This window comes from Lycorma delicatula, chromosome 4 (genome assembly GCF_047948215.1).
Source record: "Lycorma delicatula isolate Av1 chromosome 4, ASM4794821v1, whole genome shotgun sequence".
Lineage (NCBI taxonomy): Eukaryota > Metazoa > Arthropoda > Insecta > Hemiptera > Fulgoridae > Lycorma > Lycorma delicatula.
Window position 1 is genome coordinate 153,077,902 of NC_134458.1, and position 15,168 is coordinate 153,093,069.

The 15,168-nt window shown below is 29.7% G+C and overlaps 1 protein-coding gene across 1 annotated transcript in view; it reads left to right on the forward strand.

The window, feature by feature from the left end:
- mle (dosage compensation regulator mle) overlaps positions 1-15,118 on the forward strand; it is a 99,545-nt gene extending 84,427 nt beyond the window's left edge. The window contains exon 23 of the mRNA XM_075364397.1: positions 13,632-15,118. The gene's annotated coding sequence lies outside the window, so the exon portion shown is untranslated. The remainder of the gene's footprint in view (positions 1-13,631) is intronic.
- The last annotated feature ends 50 nt before the right edge of the window (positions 15,119-15,168 follow it).

Sequence of the window (15,168 nt, forward strand, 5' to 3'; positions counted from 1 at the left end):
AGATCTAAAAGTGGCTAGATTATGACTATTTGAAGATTGATATTTCACAATAGCTTTGCCACATTTAAAAACAATGCCAAGAGAATTCCCCAAAGTTCTAATTTTATTCCCTGAAGTTTTATGTTGTATCTTCTTGTAACAAAAATAACATTAGATTTTGTTTTTTGTCAATCAATAGCACTCTTATTAAATAGCAACTAGATATGAATAAACATGGTAAAGGAGAAAAAATTTAATTGCAGAATTTAAAGCAACAGGAATTCATATCGTTACTATCCTGAAAAGGTCTTAAAAGTGCGGACTCAAGTCAGGATATGAATAGATTATTGATAACATTTGAGTTGTTTTTAAAGAGTTAGATGAGAAAGAAATAACCCCTGCTATATTAAGACAGGAAAGATTTACGATGATCCCTGCTGAATGAAGTGTTAGCAATTTTGGGGATCCTCAGCCAACAACATCGGGAAAGCAATAGAAAAAAGCTAAGAAACCCGAAGAACAAGAAGATTCAGATGGAGATTTAGACTTATGATCAGTGGTTGAAGAAGAAAATGAACAGAGAACACTGATTACAAAAGTCTATAATGTGATGATTCTGTTATGCTGAACTAATATACATGAAGTACAACAAAAGCTAAAAAGAAATGTCAGCAAAAATTTAGAGAAAAAGTCAGTTTATAGTGTTAAATGTTCATTCACGAGAAAATCTACAAAAGCCATGAATATTTATGTTTTTCCAAACGAGGAGGATGAAACATATTAAAACAGATTATAAGGGTAGTCAAACTTTTGTTTACAAGATGTGGAAGATATCAGTTTCCATATGAAGTATAAATTAATTTCATCGTAAAACTGATTACTTTGTTTATGTGTAAGAAGTAAGTACAGTTAAAAATCATTAAATATAATTCAAAGATAATTGTATTGTAAGTATACTAAATAGGTTCTACATAAGTTAAAAAAAAAATTACGTCCAAAATTATCTATTAGAGAACATTACTTCAAATTTTCATACAAAATAGTTATTTGTTACTTGATTTATGGTAATAGTTAAAAGTGGCATCTGAGAATAACTTCAAGTAAAACTGTTGAGTGTTTTATCATGTCATTCTCACCGATATGCAAGTACGTACTACCAGTCCAATATGCTCATGGAATTTTAACAATATCTGTTTGTTCAGCAACAAAAAAATTATAATTTATGAAACATGTTTTAATCCTGTTAATACTAGCGCTACTAAATAAACACATAAATGGTACCAGTGTTCTATTTATGTGCATGAATTACAAAATGCGGTGTAAAAAGCAAAGGCCATTTAGTGTGCTGCCATATTTAAAACATTAATCCATTTAATTGACTTTAAGGTAAAACAGCACACCCTTAATGATCATCAAACATCTTAATGTATCAAGAGTGTAGTATCCTGAGGATTGAAGGATGCAAAGTAAGGTTACATGCCAGCAATAAAGGTGACATTTAGATGATCTACAGTTCTTCAAATTAAAAAAAATGTTGGATGCAATTTCACTGCATATTGTTGGCATTTGTTACTGACTTAATGACTGTAGAGAGAGAGAGAGTGAGTGAGTGTGTGTTGTTTTATTTAGATATCACTTTCTAAAATAAGATTTGGACTTTAGCTGGGTTGAATTTCTGTCAAAGAGTTTATACGTTTTTCATAATCTGTATCATAAAAGAACGTGCACATAAAAAATCCACGAATTATGAATTATTTTCTTAAAAGTTTTTTTATGTTATAATGAACAGTCAAGAAACTGTGTATTAGATCTTAATGCTTTTATTCTTAGCTTTATCAAAAACCGAAACTTCATAGGCACGCACTGCTACATAATACTGGAAGACTTCAATATGGATTTGCAAATTATCCTGATTTAACAGATACTGTTAAATAATTTGCACAGAGTAAAAGGAAGAAAGAATCATAATCATATTTCTACATAAATACAAAATATTTCTTATAAAAATGTGTTTCATAAATTATGATTTTCAGTTAATAAAGATGATCATCTCTGTACACGAAACAGGTACAATAAAAAAAATAACCTGGAACTTGACAAAATACATGTAAATTATAACAGCTCTAGCAATGAATTCTCCTTCAAAACTGCTGACTATAAGTACAATAAATATGTTAGTTACTATTAGCACTTCTATTTAAATAATGTTAATACTTAACATAATATTTAGTAGCTTATTTATTTAAATAAACTCTTAAGTACAAATATAACAATAAACAACAAATGTTTATTTAACACATATATATAAAAAAAATTGTAAAATCTTATGATTTTTTTTGGGGGTGTAAAACTACAAATAAGACTAAACAAACATAATTATACTTGATTACTTAACAATATTGAATGACTAACAAAAAATAACTGTTATTACTATTAAAAGTTCAGAAAGAAATATGACAAATTGCAAAACCATTATTTTTATGAAAACACCAATTCAATTATATTTTACTCCTTTACAGTTCTTCTTGTTGGATAGCCGTAGTAATCAATGAATGAGTTATTTTACAGCCTACTTTCAAAATATCATACTGGTTACTGCACTCAACAATAGAGTGCCCTAATGCATTTAAGCTTCTTCTAGATGCACCTGGGGCCATTTGTGCGATATAAGGGGAAAGAAGGTAACTTCTCCGATCCTTAACCAAATATAATGGAACCTGTAAATTTAGTGTTTTGAGTCATTAGTTGAGAAATAAGTGTTTAAATTTATCAAAGTTAAAATAAATCAAATTGCAACTAAAAGTATCACAGTTGAATCAATATATCGCAAGGGGTAAATTTTTATACTACAAATACAAATATGTTGCTGATCTTCTATACTTGTATGCTTCTTATGTAGTGTTTTCAAAACAAAATTTTTATTAAATATGGCCCCAGTGATTTAACAAACAAAATCTTACATACATTAGTAGTAGAATAAAAAAATTCAAAGTTAAGAATTCTGGTACTGTGGATTTAAATAATTAAAAGTTAAATAATTAGTATATTAATAAGATCCAATAAAAGAGTACCACCACAGAAATCCCTCAGCGTTGTACAATTGTCCTTAGACTTAGTTTCCTGCTTGAAAGTTGTAAAAAATAAGTCAAGTTAGTTGGACTTCCAAATAACAAAGCACACATAAATAAAAGATTATTCTTAAAAACTGGAAATGAACAAATGATTTGTCATATCTCCTTATATTACAGTATGCATGGAAAATAAGAAATAGCAAATGTCTTCCTAGAGACAGGTAATGTAATTCTTTTATGATTCATATATGTTTTTATCTGCAATTATATTTTCTTCTAATATTTATTAAGAAACCTCTTTGTAAATTTTCCATTTACAAGACCAATTACTATGTTTTGATGGTTTATATTTCATATAATATTAAATTTTATTAACACTGTTAAATATGTTGATTTAAAAAAAAAAAATCAAGTTTTTACTGGAACTATTAATTTTTTTAATAGGTAAACAAAGAAAATCTGACTTAGGAAGTAAGTGTAAAAAGCTGCAATAAACGGACTGCTCTCTTCCTAATTCAGTGAGGATGTTTGCATATTACACTATATAAAATAACACCAAAATTAAAAATACTAATACAAAAAGACAAATGTACAAACAAAAATATATGAACAAACATAAAACTGCAGTTTAGATAAATAAACATGATTAAAATTAGACACACTTTGAAAACAAATTTTCTCCCAGTAGCAGTACGTAAAAATACATACCATGCTTTTGCTTTTGCTTACATACTGCTTTATTGCTTCTTATAAATGAAAATCATAACGTTTTAATTTCAAATACCATAAATGAAATGGTAAGGGAACTGGTAACAAAGATGAATGAAGTAAATTGAAATTAGTATATAGATCTAGTATTTCGTACTCCGGTATCATATACTCTTTTAGCGAAGAGAAATTATCCAAGTATGATTTTTACAAAAAGGATGTAAGAAAAATGAAAAATTTCAGCCTGGGATATATCAAGAATACATTGTTACATAAAAAGTCTTGATTTAATTTGAACTTAAAACAACATTTAGAAAAATAACATTAATTAAAAATAACACTAAACTAATGTCAAAAAGAATAAAAAATACTGGAAGGGAATGCATTACCTGTGGAATGGTCAGGCTTTCATTTATTAGTAGATGTGGTTGAATATTACTTTTGTAGAATGCACTATTGAATTTTTCTCTGAATTATGCTTCTTATCATGTTTCAATTTTATATATATATGTGTATATATATATATATATATATATGTTAATTAAATCTACACTTATAATCCAATTCCATAATATGCACCATAAGGTTTCATAGTACTAAAGGCACGGCTTTTTAATTTTCAAAACCAGTAATGTAATAGGAATAATGCAGATCATGAAGATAAAAAAGTGAGTGAAATTAATTTGCAGTAAAATTCTGATATAACATGTAACCTGGTTGGTTACATGTAACTTACAAATAAACATTTTATTAGTCCCACAAAAATTAAATCAGAATAATGTTTAAAAAAAAATAGATGATTCTTTTCACTTTATTAAAAATATAAGAAATTTTTACTACATTAATCTTAATTCATAAAGGCACTGTTTTAGTAACTGTATTTATTCTTTAATTTAATTACTTCACATATGCTGACTTTGCCAAAACAGGATCAAGCTTCATTTATAAAATGCAGCTCAATTAAACTCATTACTCATTTCAGCCTTTGTATTCACCAATGCCAGGAACTGTAGCCAGAGGCAAACTTGCAAAATAACAACAGGCTTGCTGATCTCAATATTTCCTTGATTATATTTTTCTGCACATTATATATTCTGCACTTTAATAAGTTATTTCTATGTAACTTTTTCTCTTTAAATTAGCCAATTAAAATATTTAATTATACTATATTTTCTTCAATTTAATAAGTAGGCCTTGACTATAAAGAAAAAAATATGCATGAATGTCCAAAAAAAAATAGAAAAATATGCATGTATCTTGTCCAAAACTTATGAAGACAATGAGGCATTTGTCTGAACTTCTTACTTTCTTTTTTTATTGAAAACTAAATGTAGTGAGTGTAAACACGGTTATCAAGGAAGAGTTGTCTTGTTAGAAAATGCTGTTAGTGTTTTTTTTCAAAGTGGATATTCATTGATCAATGGGAGTAGATCTTAGTTTTATTTTTACAAAAAGTTAACTTATTGATTAAAATAACAGATACAAAAGTGCAAATTAAATTGTATATATAAATATATATATATATAATATATATATATATATATATATATGTCAATACTGCTGGATCTGATTGCCACCTGTATACGTGATTTAATAAATCTCCCCCCCCCTCCACCGTGTGTGTGAGCGCGCGCGCGCGCAATATATATATAAAATGTGAGACAGACAGAGAGAGCTATTTATTAAATCACATATGGAGGTGGCAATCAGATCCAGGAAAATTGACATTACTGATAAAACATTTTTCGCTTATCTGTTAAAAACCATGTGAAACAAGTTTATTTCTCAATGATGATTTATACTTTGTCTTATGGATTTGTATTACATTAGTATTTCACAAGGTTCTCTTGTGATTTACTCTGTCCATAATTCATCCAAAATTTGACGACAATGAGACATTTGTCTGAGGGAATTTACTTTCTTTTTTTTATTGAAAACTAAATGTAATGAGAGTGTGAAAACGGTTATCAAGGATGTGTTATGTTTTGTAAGAAAATGCTATTGGTATCTTCAGTGGATATTCATTGATTAAGGGGAGTAGATCTTAGTTTTATTTTCATACATAACAGTAAATGAGTTAAAGTGAAATGAATTTTTATTGTTTTACTAGAAGGCATGTTTTTAAGGAAAGGTCCTTTTATGTCAGTAAAAATAAAACTGAAAAATATGGACAATAAAAACTACATTTGTTTACTACCTGACATACTTTTCTCTAAATATTTCATTCCATCTAAAATTTCCACGTATGACTAAAATCATGCAATAACACGATTTTTCAATCAGTCATCATTGTCAAACTATTGTGAACCTTAAATGGTACAAGCCATTTAAAGTTAATAAAAAGAAAATAATTGCTGGGAGCTAAGTCTGGGTTATAGGGTGGTGTAGATAATTGAGGATTTTCCAGAAAAAATTTTCCAATTGCTTCCCAGTCTGATTTGTCATGTGTGTGCCTGGGCACTGTCATACAAAAACAAAATCCTGCAAGATTTCAAACCTTTACTTTTGTTTTTTTTTAGTTCTTATAAAACATTTTGCAATATGTTTTGGCATGTTGCTCTGTGATCATTAAATTTGACAATAGCTTACAAAATACCTTACTTTTTTGAAAAAAAAAACAGTAGCCATAAGCTTCTTACCAAATGTTCATGTTTGAACTAATTTTAGTTTTGGAGATGAATGCTTCCTTTGCAGTGACTGTTGCTTTGTCTCAGCATTTCAATAACAAATACGGGTTTCATCTCTGGCAACAATGTGATTAAACAATTTTGTAACACCATAAAAATTCTTGTACTGCAGTAAGATGGTCCTTCCCCCCATCACTCTCTCGCATATGCGTGTTATATCTTCAATATGAATGTCCATCTGCCGTGCAATTTTTTTATAGCCAATTTTTCATTCAGAATTTCATTCATTCAATTTCAAAGATTGTGAGACAGTGAAGAGCAAGTTTTATCTAATTTTTTCATCAAGTTTTTCAGACAGATCATTCATTATCACTGACCGCTGACTGCTAATGTTTTTTGTTATGAAAACTACTATCGATTGCTACACTCGCCTTTGTCTAAATGAATGGCACCACAGTATTACTTTAGTGTCATAATCGGCTTGTAAACATCACAAATTTGCCTGTGAATTTCAACCACAGAACTGTTTTCTGCCATCAAAAATCTGATTACTCCACACTTTTACTTCACACTTGGCAGGATCACAAATTATAGCACTTGTAAATGAAATGAATATGACCAACTAACAAATAACTAACTAATTCATTGTTGCAAAAATTAAACTATTGATTGAATGATAGCTACACAAGCGCCATCTGTTTATTTAAATCATGTACGCAGGTGGCAAATTCAGATGGAACCAGCACCAGGATGATCTTGCTGAAAAAAACATACCTTGTTTATCTGTAAAAACCATGTTTATTATTCCTCAATGATGATTTATACTTTGTCTTATGGATTTCTATTACATTATTATTTCACAAGGTTCTCTTGTGATTTACTATGTTCGTAATTCATCCAAAATTTATGAAGACAATGAGGCATTTGTCTGAGGAAATTAACTTCTTTTTTTTTTTTTACTAAATACTAAATTAGTAAAAGCAGTTATCAAGGAAGCGTTATGTTTTATCAGAAAATGCTGTTAGTGTCCTCTTTAACAGTGGATATTCATTGATTAAAGGGATGAGGTCTTAGTTTTATTTATATATATATATATAAAAGAGTAAATGAGTTGAAATGAAATTAATTTTTGTTTTACCACAAGGCATGTTTTTAAGGAAAGGTCCATTCTTAAACAATAATATGAACAAACTGTTATGCATAAAAATTATATTTATTTACTACTTTTGTATATAGCTTTCTTCAGCTAAACATATTTTTCATCGCTATGTCTTGAACCATAAAGTAACAGTATTTTTCAGTTCTTTGTGATGTAAGCCAGTGTTTAACGTGAATAAAAAAAAATGTGGATTTTCCATCAAAATCTTTCCAATCTTCTCAAACTGTCTGATTTACTGTGGGTGATCAGGCATGCACAATCAAAAACCTGCAGGATTTTATAATATTATGTTTATTATTGTTTTTATAGCTTTTCTAAGATTTTCTGTTGGATTAATCGTACCTCACACTTTGTGAGATCACAAATTATAATTCTCATTATAAATGAATGAATATAAAGTAGCTAATAACAAAATGACTAAGCTATTCTTGCTAACTATTGATTGAGCTAACTGATCTATGAAAGTACAATCTATTACATTGCATATATAGGCGGTAAATTCAGGCTTGACCAGATCCAGAATGTTAAGTACAAAAAGCACCTTGAATATCTGTTAAACGATGTAAAATAAGTTTATTATTTCTTGATGATAATGATTATATTTTTTTGTCATGGATTTATATTACATTACAGGGTTCCCCCAGGCCTTGAAAGTCAGGGAGATCTATTGAAATATCAGGAATAATAATCTATTGTAAAATATCAGGAAAAAACTGGAGAATTTTATTTGAGCAGAAAAATTACTTAAAAGACCAAACTCATCAATATTTGAAAAATATACTATCAATTCGAGAAAAGCAGTCAATTTTATATAGTACTGCTCATTACCATTTGTATTGGCAGTTTTCACCACTACCTACTTGTAGCATCTACTTGCTTTGTCATCCCCACGATGACCCAATTCTCCTACTCCGCGTGACCGTTTACAATTTGCCACGAAAACAATGTCATGCTTTCGTTGTGCAGTTTCTTTATAACTGTGATTGTAGGAGTGTTTACTTGTGTTAGTGGCCTATTGTTAAAAATGCCTGTAGTTTCACCTGATTTACGAAGTCAGAGTAAGAACATTGTGTATAATGTTTATTTTTATTTTCAACATTTAAAAACTTGCATCGATGTTTTTCATGAGTATTTTTCCAACGCTTGGCAAGCTACAGCAGATGCTTGTTGTGTTTCTCTCGGAACTGTTGAGTGAATTACTGCAGAAGGTAATAAGAGCACTATCAAAAGGAAGTCTATATATAACAAAACAATTGTACATTTTTTTTTCTTTGAAGAAAAAATTACCACATAATAAGCCTGTGACAGATTTTGATAAGGATGTGATCCATAGAACTGACCTTGAGTTCTATGGTCATAGAGAGTATCCTACAATTCACAAAGTAAACACACATTACAAGAGAAAATTAAATACAGTGATAGCCTGATGTCTCTATGGTGAATTTTTAAGGATCTTGGATTTTCATCAAAAAATGTAACTATGTTTGTGTAACGTTTTTAAGGGAATGGCTATTGTTTTATGGCTAATTGTTTTATTATTATGGGAGGCATTCCTTAAAAATGCATAATATTCAAAACAAAGAAAATCCATGCTTTATTATTTATTTCGATGATCAAAACCACTCAAAAAATTATATTTGGCAAAATTCATATAGTACAGGTGGTTTGAAGGTTCCTGTCTGTAAAGGTTGCCATTTAATTTTGAGTTGTGTGGAATCTGCCTGGTATGGTTTTATTAATAATGCCAAACTGTTGTTTCAATCGAGGAAATCTGGTGATTTCCATTATAAAATGGATGCATAGGTTTTTACAGATTTGCTTTGTCGATGAGAAGAATGTGTTTGGTCAAGTTACCATTCCACATGTAAGGAAAAGGTGCCAACTAGCAACACAAAGAAACCTGATATAAGGAAATGGTTAAAAGAGAAAAACATTGACCCTGGTTCTTCAGTCACTAAGCTTGATCTTCTAAATATTGTTCAACAACATAGTAGAAAATAAAAATTTACGAGGTTGACAATTTTGGGTACAAGTGTGGGTCATGAAGTGGTACAACTTCCACCATACCACTGTCGTTTAACCCAATTGAACTTCTGTGGACCCAGATTAAAAGAGATGTTGCTGATAGAAATAATACATTTAAAATAAAAGATGTTAAAGTGTTGCTGAATGATGTCATTAAATGTGTAACCACTGATAACTGGGTTAGGTGTGTTACGTCATGCTGAAATTCTTCAGGAAGACGATTTTATCAAAGGGCTATGAGAAGAAACAATGAAACATTTTTTATAGATCTCCGTGACAATGAAGACAGTGAACCTGGCGATTGTCAGAGTAACTTAATTTTTTTTTATTATAATGTTTTAAAATAACCTGAATTTATATATTTTATAGAGATTTTGTGATCAAATTAAAAGTACGTTTACTTTTTCCTTTTTTTAATATATAGTGTATGTACATCAGTAACATTCATATTATTCAAGTGATCATGTAGCCTTGGAACTGGCTATGTACGGCGTCAGTTTTAAAACCCTGTTCCAAAATCATTTTATATGGCATCTAAGTCGGTTATTTTGATTTATATTCACAGTTTTATTACACAATTTGAATTATGTTGATACGATGTAAAATTTTTTTTCCGAAATGTGCTTGTGTGTGACTTGTGTATTATAATTGCTATGAGGGTTACGGATTTATTTATTATTTCCAAAAATAGCTTATCTTATTAGCAACATATCAATGTATTGAAACACATAAATTATGATATACGGCACAAAAGAAAGAAGGAATTTTTGGTCATAATTATGTCACTTTTTCTTGAGGTCTATAAATATCTTTTCTGACAAATGATATCGGTAAACATGTAACACATATCGATTTGTAATGAATAAGAGTATACAGTAAAAATGGTTTTTTGTCAATCTGAATAGCCTTTTGAGTGGTGGGAATTTTTATAAAACGTAGTTTTCTGAATCTACTTTCACTTATACTAACATATGTTACTAATCTGTGGTTTATGACACAGGTTTTTCATCATATTTTGCCCAATTTTCAACCGATTTGCATGAAAGTATTATTTTTAAAATCAGCAAACATAAACAAAGAGAAAAAAAATTTCACTAATAAAATACACGGTTTTTTTATTAGTATACAAAAATTATCGTAATTTTTGTACTGTTTCAATTTTTGTTTGTTACAGGCATAAAAAATATGCAATCGTAACAGTTTTTTTTGTCAAAATCTGTTAAATCTCTTTATACTATAATTTTTTGAAATTTTTTTCACAAGAGGGTAGCATAAGACTATGAAGGGAGGCAATCAGATACAAACATATTTTTGCAGAGCGCTAATCAACCACGAATCATTGTGATGGGAAAAGGTTAACTAGAATTCTTTACAGAAGAATTGAGAGAAGAGTGGAAGAAGTGTTAGAAGACCAATTTGGTTTTCAGGAAAAGTATAGGGAGAAGGGAAGCAATTTTAGGCCTCAGATTAATAGTAGAAGGAAGATTAAAGAAAAACAAACCAACGTCCTTATCATTTATAGACCTAGAAAAGGCATTCTTCGATAACATAGACTGGAATAAAACGTTCAGCATTTAAAAAAAATTAGTCTTCAAATACAGAGGTAGAACAATTGCTAACATTTACAGGAACCAAACAGCAACAGTAATAATTGAAGAACATAAGAAAGAAGCCGTAATAGTAATAAGAAAGGGAGTGTGACAAGGATGTTCCCTATCCCTGTTACTTTTTAATCTTTACATAGAACTAACAGTACAAGATAAAAAGATAAAGATGCTACAATTTGCTGATGATATAGTAATTCTAGCTGAGAGTAAAAAGGATTTAGAAGAAACAATGAATGGCATGGATGAAGTCCTATGTACCGCATGAAAATAAACAAGAACAAAATGAAAGTAATAAAATGTAGTGGAAATAACGAAGATGGGCCACTGAATGTAAAAATAGGAGGAGAAAAGATAATGAAGGTAGAAGAATTTTGTTATTTGGGAAGTAGAATTACTAAAGATGGACAAAGCAAGAGTGACATAAAATGCCGACTAGCACAGGCGAAACGAGCCTTCAGTCAGAAATATGATTTGTTTAAATCAAAAATTAATGTAAATGTCAGGAATAGATTTTTGAAAGTAAACGTTTGGAGTGTCGCTTTATATAGAAGTGAAACTTGGACGATCGAAGTATCTTAGAAGAAAAGATTAAAAGCTTTTGAAATGTGGTGCTATAGGAGAATGTTAAAAATCAAATGGAAAGTGACAAATGAAGAGGTGTTGCGGCAAATAGATGAAGAAAGAAGCATTTGGAAAAATATAGCTAAAAGAAAAGACAGACTTATAGGCCACATATTAAAGCATCCTGGAATAGTCGCTTTAATATTGGAGGGACAGGTAGAAGGAAAAAATTGTATAGGCAGGCAACGTTTGGAATATGTAAAACAAATTGTTAAGGGATGTAGGATGTAGGGGGTATACCGAAATGAAACGAGTAGCACTAGATAGGGAATCTAGGAGAGCTGCATCAAACCAGTCAAATGACTGAAGACAAAAAAAAGTGCTGGAATTGTCATAGCTATATTATTTTTGTATTCTTTGGTGTGACTGACTGGAAAAAGGCAATACTTTACTACTGTACAGATTGAAAGGGTGCTTTTGAGATTAAATGTCCACTTTGATGAAAAGGATGTATTCTAAATATAATTTGCTTGCCCTACACACACATATCAGGTTGTGAATACAAAACTCTATGACCTAAGCTTCCATGTGCTGTATTCACTGGATTTGGCTTCAGCAATTATTTTCTATTCCTAAACCTGAAAAAATGGTCTCTGATAAAGATTTATTTCAAATGATGAGGTCAGAGCTGAGATGACCACCTATTTTGCAGAGTTGGAAAAATCCACTTTATACTAACTATTAAAAAGCGGAAAGTTGATCCGTTCAATCTAAATATATTGAATTGCAAGATAAATTATTGAAAAATAAAAAAAATCCTGAAAATTCTTTGTCAGGCTGTGAAAACTTTGAGCGCATCTTGTAATAGTGCTGTTGCCCTTAATTATATAGCTGAATAATTAAGGCTGGGTTAAACATATTTTAAACTAGTGGAAGTGTTTTTTGGTTTGCTCGTTATTAAAAAATTAGTTAAGTTAAAAATTAGAATTGCTTTACTTTTAGAGATTTTTTTTTTGGCTTGATTTTTTTTGCTGCATCTGCTTGACTTGTCTGTGGAATATGGAAATTGAATATTTTTAGTGTATGAGAAATGTCATGCCTACCAGGGTTCAAATATGGGACAACTGGATGAAAGGCTGAGGTACACATTACTATACCACAGAGATCAGCTTAATAGATGGTAATTTATTTTATTTAATTAATATGAGAAACAATTGCTTTATCATATCAGATGTCTTAATAAATACATGTGATATAGATGAATATAATAACCAAGTTGCTATAGACCATCAAAGTTAAAAAATTATGGTTGCAGTTCATTGCACGAGTACAGCATTTTTATGGGGTATAATGGCTAGTAGTTGATGCCAATTAAAATGGTAAAAAAAGAAAAAAGGTAATAAAAGTAGTATCTTTGTTTTTGTAATATCTGTATAATTTAAACCCAAACCTTTAGATATTTAAACTGTAAATTAAAACCTTTCACAACCCTAAATTTTAATCGGTTACCAGTTCATTGGTTATGAACATGCACATACTTATAAATTCTTAGCCCTGATATCAAAAGAAAATACACTGTATACATTAGTAAAAAAAAAAATTACGCTTCTAATTGTTATTATATTTAAAATACATCATGAAAGCATCCTTTATTAGAACAGCATGAAATTTATAAAATTGCTGTAACACATTATCAAACAAAGTTGCACTAAATATTATATAGTGTGTGATACATAAAAGTTAAATTTTCCAGCTTTGATGAGTATAATGCTTGCCATTTCCAATTCAGCTTCTCTTATACACATCTTTTTGTATTATGCGGACAACCTACTGTTTAGCTACTTTATGGTTATTTACTTTGAAAACTATTAAATTTCTATTTTACTTTTTTCAGGAGGAGGTTTTGGTGCAGGCCGCTATTTTGGAGGTGGACTAGATGCAGGAGGAAGAAGATGGAATTCTTAATTAAATGTGACAGTGGTATTACCGCTTATAAGAACATCAGTATTCTAGTTTTTTGTATAAGTTATTTATATTTCTTTATAAGATTTATGATGTTTAGTTAATGTGTTTAAATCATATATATCACTTAACAGACAGACAAGTCAGTTACAATATTTTTTTTTGGAATGTGATTATTCATTCACTTCAGGTTTATTAATGCATAAATTAGTGTCCTAATTTCTTAGGACATTTAATAAAACACATTGATCATTATGGTATAATTTTATTAAGAGTGAACACTAATTTAAAAAAAAAAAAATTAATACTTTGAGACTTAGAAAAAAATTTTACACTTCAGTTGCAATCTGAATATAATTCTCTGTGGTGTAATATTGTCAAAATTACTCTGGTAAACAAAGTGCTACAGAACAATCAGGACACCACCAAATAGTGTCTTTCCTTGCTCCCTTTCCAGAACAAACTTTATACACTTACAGGTTGTGCCTTTATCTCTGCTGGAGGTATTTTGTCATGAAAGTGGCAGCCTGGTAAGTGTTTTTTCTTTCAATTGGTGTAGCACAACTCTTGCTTTTTTCTGTATTTCTATGCCAATTAATTGAGATACACTGGTTGTATCAGTAGGACTTACTTGACTTAAGCCACAATTGACATCTAGCCCGTGGAATTTGGCCTGACAGGCTCATCATCAGTGTCTGATGATGAAAGATTGTTAGATTGATTCTACAAAATCCTGAAGTAGATTGTCTTATGAGTTGTTAGTAGATTGTTGTTTAATGATTCACAATCAGGTGGTATTATCCTTAAATATGCTGCTTCTGTTTTGCTATTGCTACTCTCTAAATCTAGATTCACTAAAGAGTCACTATTATACTCACTGTATTTCCACTCTATTGTGATGCTGCACATTACATTATTTGACATAAAATAATTCAAAATGCACAATAAAGAAACAAATTTGTTTCTTTTAGTATTCACACACTACACAATTATACAAAAGCAAATGACAAAATGAAAATGCACATTGCCACACTTGTGGCAAACAGTGAGATAACAAGTGACATGAGTCTATGATCAAATGCTCATGTGAAAGAATGTTTAAGTTATTAAAAAAAAAAATTAAAATGTGATATACTTCTCTCTAACATCTGAATAATTTCATTTCTGAAAAACCTCAATTTGCACTGAAAGGGTTTAAAGAGTTTCTAACTGTAACAGAAGGGCAACCACCAATGTCTGACCTAATTAATAGTGAGCATAGGAGTTTGCAAAAGAGAAACTTACTACAAATAAATATAAATTAATATATGTTTGAAAACCTATTTCTTGGTATGCAGTTGTTTTCTTTACCAGTATGTAAACTAAAAAGTATAATGTAATTATAATTAAAAGTGACACAATAAAGCCATTAAAAAATTACTGCAGTGTTGATTTATTGGAATTTATATGGAAAACGTCTCAGACTTTTT